Here is a 7279-nt window from a genome sequence, read left to right on the forward strand (position 1 = left end):
TCTTCTGCTGTGTATGGACGCAAGAAGTCTGTGACCCAGACATGATCTGACTTCCAGCCTCCAGCACTGTGAGCAATGCATTTATGCCATTTATAAACCACCCGGACAAAACAGACTGAGGGGATCCATGCCTCTTCTCCATTGCATGAGCCTCCAGCAGGCCTGCCCCAGCCCAGGACCTGTCTGGAAAAGAAGGAGCTGGAACTGGCTGTGGGAGTCTCTGGCATGGTTAATCCTAGAACCTGGTACACAGATCACTAACAGAGCTAAGCCCACTCCCCACCCTACCCCACCCCATCCCTTATTCCCCATTGCTCCCTATGAGCTTGCAGACATCACCAGGGCTCCAGGCCCAGTAGGAGAAAGCCTTGCAAAGAGCAAGCCCCTCTTGGTCCCTCCTTGTATAGGCACAGTTGGCTGAGCACCGCTGCCCATGGGCCACCTCTTCTGTGCTTTGAGGGAGCTACATGGTGCTGCTCTATCAAGGGAGCCCTCCAGCCCAGAGCAATAAGGTCAATCAGCCAGGAAGGGTTAGGGCTATTGTGCAGGGTTTTGAACCCAGCCTGTGTGCCCCTCAGGCCTGCGCATCCCCCACCAGTTTTCTGCAGAAATGGAAGGCAGACTCAGCCACAGCCTGGAAGGAGAGAGCCAGCAGTGTCTGAGCCTGCTGCTCCCACCTCCTGGAGCTCAAATGAAGCAGTCGCCTCCCTCCAACTACTGTCTGCATGTAGGGTAGCCCTTGGGGGTGGGGTTGATCTCAGCCCATGGGAAAGGGGGCCAGGCTGGGTCCTAGGTGCAGAAATGCCCTCCGGAAAGTAAGAGGCAGCCTAACTTGGAACCGACCACCACATCCTACAGTGCTGAATGGATGGGCTGTGCCCATCGAGCCTCCTGCTGCCAGGAGGAATGTCGGAAGGATGTTCAGGCAGGGTGAGTGTTGGCGAGAGACGGGCAAAGGAGGTAGAGAAAGGTGGCTTGGGACTGGGTCCGAATGAGGAAGGAACAGGCCCGTATGAATCTCCTGAGCTATGGCCTGGGTCACTGACCCCTGGAGGGAGGGTGGTCCTACTGCTCGGTTCTGTATTTCCCAGCTTTTGGCTAACAAATCCATCTTTTTATAAAAATAAACTTTTAATTTTAGAACAGTTTTATGTTTACAGAAAAATTGAGAAGATAGTACAGGGAGTTTCTTTTCCATCTACCGCACACCCACTTGTCCCCTTTGTTAACGTCTTACGTCGGCCTGTATAATTGATGAACCAATATTGATACTTTAATACCAACGAGAGCATGTTTTAGTCCTACTTCCTTAGTTCTTACCTGATGTTCTTTTTCTGTTTGAGGATCTGCCTGACTTTCAGTTATTGACACTCGCAAGGACAAAGGGACACAATGTGGTTGGCTGGCAGGGCTTGCAGCAGTGACTTCCCCTGCCCCGCCCCACCCCCTGCTCTCGGCGTCCCCCAGTATTTGGGGGAGCTTCCCCAGTCAGGCCTGGACCAGGTGGAGAAAGTGAGTAGCACCCTTCCCCACTCCCTGTGCACCATGGAGACTCTCCTGGGCCTCAGTTTCCTAATTTATGACATGGGCCCAGCCTGCTGCCACAGTCACACTGTGCTCGGCACCCAACAGTCATGAAGCAGAGCCTTTCTCCCAGTTTCGGCTGTGGCCCAATGCTCTTGGAGCTGGACTCCCCTCACCTAGCAGCCTGAGTACCCCCAGACAGGATCTCTCTGTCTCAAGGCTTGGGTGGGACAGGGAATGGGCACAGCCTGCTCCCCGAGGGTCACCCAGGAGGATTTTCCTGACCTGGGAGGTGGAGTGGTTTTTGGAGGTGCCTCTCCCGGTTCTCACACCCCTCAGCTCTCACCCTCCAGTACTCACTCCCCCTTCCTCTTCTCCCCTGCCCGCCATCCTCCCACCTCCAGCTCAGCCTCAGCTAAAAGGCGACCTTTTTCCTGAAAGCTCTTCCAGGACAAGACAAGCTGGCCAGTTACGGGGCAGGGGGGACCCAAATGCTCCGCTGTGATGAGAACGGCTCCTGCCTCACTGTGCTCCTTACTCAGCACTGGGCGCTGCTGGGAGCCCAGGCCTGTCGGGTGCCCCTCCTCAGGATGGGTAGGTGAGGGGGAAGGCAGGCAGAGGTAGGCAGGTGGGTTCTTGCAGAGTGGACAGCTGGCCTTGACCACCTCTGCCTGGCACTTGGGAACCAGCAGTTAGGCTCCTTCAGGCAGCCCTCCTGGATCACCCTCCCCCTTTCCAATCAATTGGTATCTCCGAATCTCCCAGATAGAGTCCCCAGGCAGGCCCTGCAAACTCAAGGAGCCCCTCACCCGCTCTGGGATCCTCTTGACATTGCTCCCCCATGTCCCACCCTTCCTGCTCTCCCCATTTCTGTTCATTCTTCCTCCTGTGAGGTAGGTGTCACTTCACTGCAACATCAAGGAAACTGGTTGGGAGGGGAGGGGACATCCCAGGGACATGTGGCCAGTCCGTGGGAGGTCTAGAATTTTCTGGCCACCTGTGACACATCAGGGCAGCTGGAGTGTGACAAGCAATGTGGGTGAAGCGGCTGGACCCGATGAGGAGGGCAGTGAGCTCTCGTCCAGGGACTGCATAGAGCGCTGGGAGCCAGGCAGGGCCTGCAGGCACCCTGTTGAGTGTGGCTCTGTCCCCAGGAGGCAGGACAGGGGGTAAGTAAAGCCGGCCTCTGCCAGCACAGCACCAATGAAAATGAAGGGAGAAGGTGCTCACTGGAGCCTGCCGGCAGCTCCGCACAGGTGGGACAGCCAGGAGAACCTCTGCCCACGCCCTTGTAGATGGTGGCAGCCAGGAGAGGACAGTGTCATTTGTTTTATTTTAAAAGAATGCTTTGTTTTTTATTTAGATTGGACTGCGAGGTAAAATAAAGGGGCACAAGGAAATGTCTCCCTCCCACCCCATCTCTAGCCACCTGACACCCTCAGCCATACACACAGGTGCCCCCCGTCTCATCCTCAGACATACATATTGGTGTCCCCTCCCTCACCTGCCAGCAGTTCCTGGGATACCCCCTCTCTCACCAGAGCGACTCCTCCGCCTTGATAAGCTCTGCCATCCTATCCTGCCGGCTGTGGGACACTGCATCTCACTGTAACTTAAGTTTGGGTCTTTTGAGTGCAGTTGAGCCTGTTTTGATGGGTCCATTTCATGCCTTGGCCCATCTTTCTCCTGGGTGGTTGGTCCCTTTCATACTAATTTTAAGAATTCATATATATAACAAGAAACAGCCCTTTGCGAGATGAATTGCAGATAGTTCCACAGTTTGTTATCTTTTTATTTGGTTCACCACCCATACATCTGACTTTTATTTTTACCAGGTTGAACAGATCCATCTTGTATTTAATGGCTTCTGGGTTTTGTATAATTCTTAGAATGATTCAAGGTTATAGAGTATTTTTTATTTTTCTAGTAGCTTTGTGCTCTTCTTTTTTTTACTTTTTAAAGCTTTGGCTCATTTGGAACTTATTTTAGTGTCAAGGAGTGAAGTAGTGATCCGAAAGTTCCCCCCAGATGTCTGTTTACTTGTCCTAAGCCTGTAGTTATTGTATATTTTAAAGCGTTTATTGAATAATCCATTTTTTTCCTTCTGGGTTACACCTGCTCGCTTCTCATATTTGCATTGGAGTCTCTGGACTTTCTTTCCCACCATCTGACTGCCTGTGCGCTGTGTTAATTATTGTGGCTTTAGAGTGTATTTTAGGGTCCCACACAGCTGCCGGTCCCCTCAGGACGCTTAGTTTTAAACATTTCTTGCTCGCTTTGCTTCTTGTTCTTGCATGTGAGCTTCAGAATTGCGATGGCTGGGCCTCCTGAGTTACCCAGAGAACAGTCAGAACTTCCAGAACACGTGCCTGGGGCCCGGCCCAGAGTTGGCCTCATTGCTGGGCAGCCAAGGGCATCAGTCCTGCTGACCGCGCCCGCTGGTAGGCTACGCGGGCGCAGTGCGGTCCAGGCGCTGGGCCCTGGTTCTGCCCAGCCCTTTCTTGGAGGAGGGGAGTGTCCCAAGGGAGTGGCCGAGGTGCAGGACCTTCTCTCTAAGTGTCACTGTTTTGCCTAGGGGAAGGGAGGTGGTCCTGGGCAAGCTGGGAGGTTCTGCAGGCCCAAGTGTGGGCCTTTCTGCAGACTCGCACCTGGGTGGAGCCCGCCTGGCTGGAGTGGCCCAGTGGCCAGAGCAGGCGAGCAGCACTGAGCACAGGGGTCCCGGAGAGGAGCTGGGCCCAGGATGGGCAGCTATGGCCGCTCTGCTGGCCACTCATTTGTAGGCAGGTGGGAGGCAGCAGGCAGTCAGGCTTCGAGCTGAACTTGTACACGCTCAGCCCAGAACCAGAAGCCTGGGCACTGATCGAAGCCTTCCAGAAACCTGACCCTCAGGCGAGCCAGTCAAGAGTGGCAGCTGAGAGCCCGGAATCCATGACACAGGCAGCCCACGGGTCTGTGCTCAGGTCTTCCCTCACCTGTCCTCCTTCACCCCCAGGACCCAAGCTCGGCCCACCTAGGAGCGACTCACCTGGGAGAAACCAGCCACCTAGTTGAAGGGCTGCAGCTGGCTGGGCTGGTAGAGTGAGGGCACCAAGCAGGGATGGGGTGGGGTGGGCAGACCTCAGACTCCTTACAGGCTAAAAGAAGTGTCTCTGAGACCGGCAGCAAACCTCCGCAGCCTGGACTGTCAGCAAGAATCCTGGCTAAAAATACCCCAGTCTCAGAAGCTTCAGAGCCCTCTCCTTACACCAGGCACCGCAAGTGTGCCCTTCACCCTTCATTCGAGAGGCCAGCAACAGGGCCCATTGGACAAATGAGAAAACTCGGGCCCTGCACCTAGTGAGTCCCGGCCCAGGGCCCCAATCTCCAGGATCAGCCACAGAGTCTCTTATCTCACCTCAAGGCCAGGTCTGGCCCCTGCCCTGCTCCTTGCTTGTTACCCTGGGCAGGGGGCAGGGCAAGGATCAGTCCAGGATGAGCTCAGAATGGGATGAAGGCTCTGCCAGCCCCCACCTTGCATCCATCTCTGTCCTGTGGCTCTCAGGGGTGCAGAGACACTTGCTGGGGGGCAGAACCCTGAGGGGTTGGGCTGCGCCAAACCAAAAGAATCTGGGGCAGCAGGAGGGCTCTAATTGTCTTCCCCATTGATGAGTCAGTCCCTGTGGGCTTCTGGGTGGCCATGTGGCACAGACACGCCCTTTGTTTTGGGCTCATTAGCTGAGTGACTCAAGATAAGGCCATCCTCCCTGGGGCTCATTTTCCCCACCTGTATCCAGTGGAAGGAAGGGAAGTGGAAGTCTATCGGAGAGGTATGAGGTTTCCTGGAATCAGCCTCCCAGAGTGTTGTTGAGTGACTAAATGACTAAACAAGAGAGCAGATGGAAGCATAAAGGGAGGAAGGAAAGGGGCTCCTCCATGGTGCTCTTAGGGTAGGATTTCAGAGCTCCACAGTCCTTCTCTGTCTTCAGCAGGCAATCTGGCATGAGCCCTTGACCTCTCCATCCGGGAAATGAAGCAAATCTGCATGTCCTGTGGATCATGGCAGCTCAGAAAGGGGGTTCAGGGGGCTGAGGACCCCTGGGAAATGCAAGGCTGGGCACTAAGTCTGAATTAGCCCAGCAAGAGCCCCCTCCCTGAGGCCCCAGGGTAGGTGTCCACTTCAGCTGGCAGCTGTGGCCATGCCTAGGCCTGCCTTCCCCTCGCCACTGGGCACTGGTTTTAACTGTCTGCTGGGCTCCTGGTATAAAGTGGCTCCTAATTTAGCTGTCATTGCCGGGTGGGTGGCTCTAGAAGGATCTGCATTCCCTGCAGGAATGGGTGAGGGGAATGAATCAAGTGCTGATGCCTTGGGCACAGCCTGGGGACCCACTTTCCTGAGCTCTCCCCTTGCACCAAACTTTGGGCCCTCAGGGACCAGAGCCTCCTACTCATCCCTGGCCCAGGCTGGTGTCCAGATAGGGGCTACCAAACTGGCTGCACCCTCTGGGGAAGACCCTGAGCCCTCCTGCTGGTGATCACTAGGGAGCCCTGGACACTCACTCTGCTCTCTGGAGGCAAGAAGAAGGAGCAGATCCAGCCTTAAGAGCCAGATGCAAGCACTACATGTCCACCCAGCCTGAGTGTGCTCATCCTGGAGACCAACCATGGGGGCTCAGGACCAGAGGGTGGGTGTGGTAAGGGCCACCACTGTGCAATGCACATGCCCATCAACAATCCCAGCAGCCCCTCAGAGGTGGGAGGTGCACGTGGCCAGGCCAGGGGCACACTCAACACAGCAGACCCCAGGACGCCATCATTTGGGAGGAGGCCTCTGCTTGGCATGGAGGTTGGAGGTATATGGAGATGGGAAGACCTAGTAGGATTCTTGGGGACCCTGCCAAGGGTCCAGCTGTTGTCCCTTTCCTTATGCTTGGCCTGGGTCACTGCTGTGCTTGGCTTTGATGGATAAGAGATGAGGAAGCAGATTGTCTTAATGTGCAGCAAAGTTGAGCAGGAGGACTCCGGGGGTGCAGGGCTGATAACAAGGCCAAGACAACCCCTGCAGCCCCAAGGTTGGGGGGGTGAGGGGCTTCTGGAGGAAGCAGTGGCTATGGGCAAATAAAGTCCTAGGAAGAACTGCCCTTGGCCTAAATTTTCTTGTCTGTAAAATGGGTAGTGCTGTGGTATCTACATGACAGGACAGAATGGGACATTGCACTTAGCAGGCCTGGCACAGAGTTCTCTCAGGCCTCAGGCAGGCAGCCACCCTCCATGGTAAGAGCAGATGGCAGCTGGTGCACCCCCAGCTCCCTGGCACTGGGACCACATTCCCATCTGCCCACTCAGAGTGCTGGGAAGGATTACATTGGAGCAGCAACTGGGCAGCAGGCACAGGTTTGCTGTATGACCTTCGAGTTTCCGTCTGGGTCTCTCCTTGCATAGCCCTGGGGATGTATGCACACAGGGTGTATGCACACAGGGTGTCTCACCTCCCCACTCCTCCCTGGGAGGGCGTTGAGAAACTGGATGGCCACAGGTACCCCACCAGGCTGCTGGAGCAATGCCACCACAGGCCTGTCTCTCCTGAGCCCGTGGAAGCAGTGACCTTCTAAGGAAGTAAAATTGTGTCCCTGTCAGCTCAGGACTGGTCACAGCAGAAGGATCCCCTCGTCCTAGCTGGATTCTATGAATTTGAGTGAAAATCCCAAACTCCCCCTGCAGGGCCCTGCATGGCCCTCTCAGGGGACAGGAAAGGTGGATAAAGGAGGAACGGTGACCA

This window comes from Miniopterus natalensis, chromosome 20 (assembly GCF_054644295.1).
Source record: "Miniopterus natalensis isolate mMinNat1 chromosome 20, mMinNat1.hap1, whole genome shotgun sequence".
Taxonomy (NCBI): Eukaryota; Metazoa; Chordata; class Mammalia; order Chiroptera; family Miniopteridae; genus Miniopterus; species Miniopterus natalensis.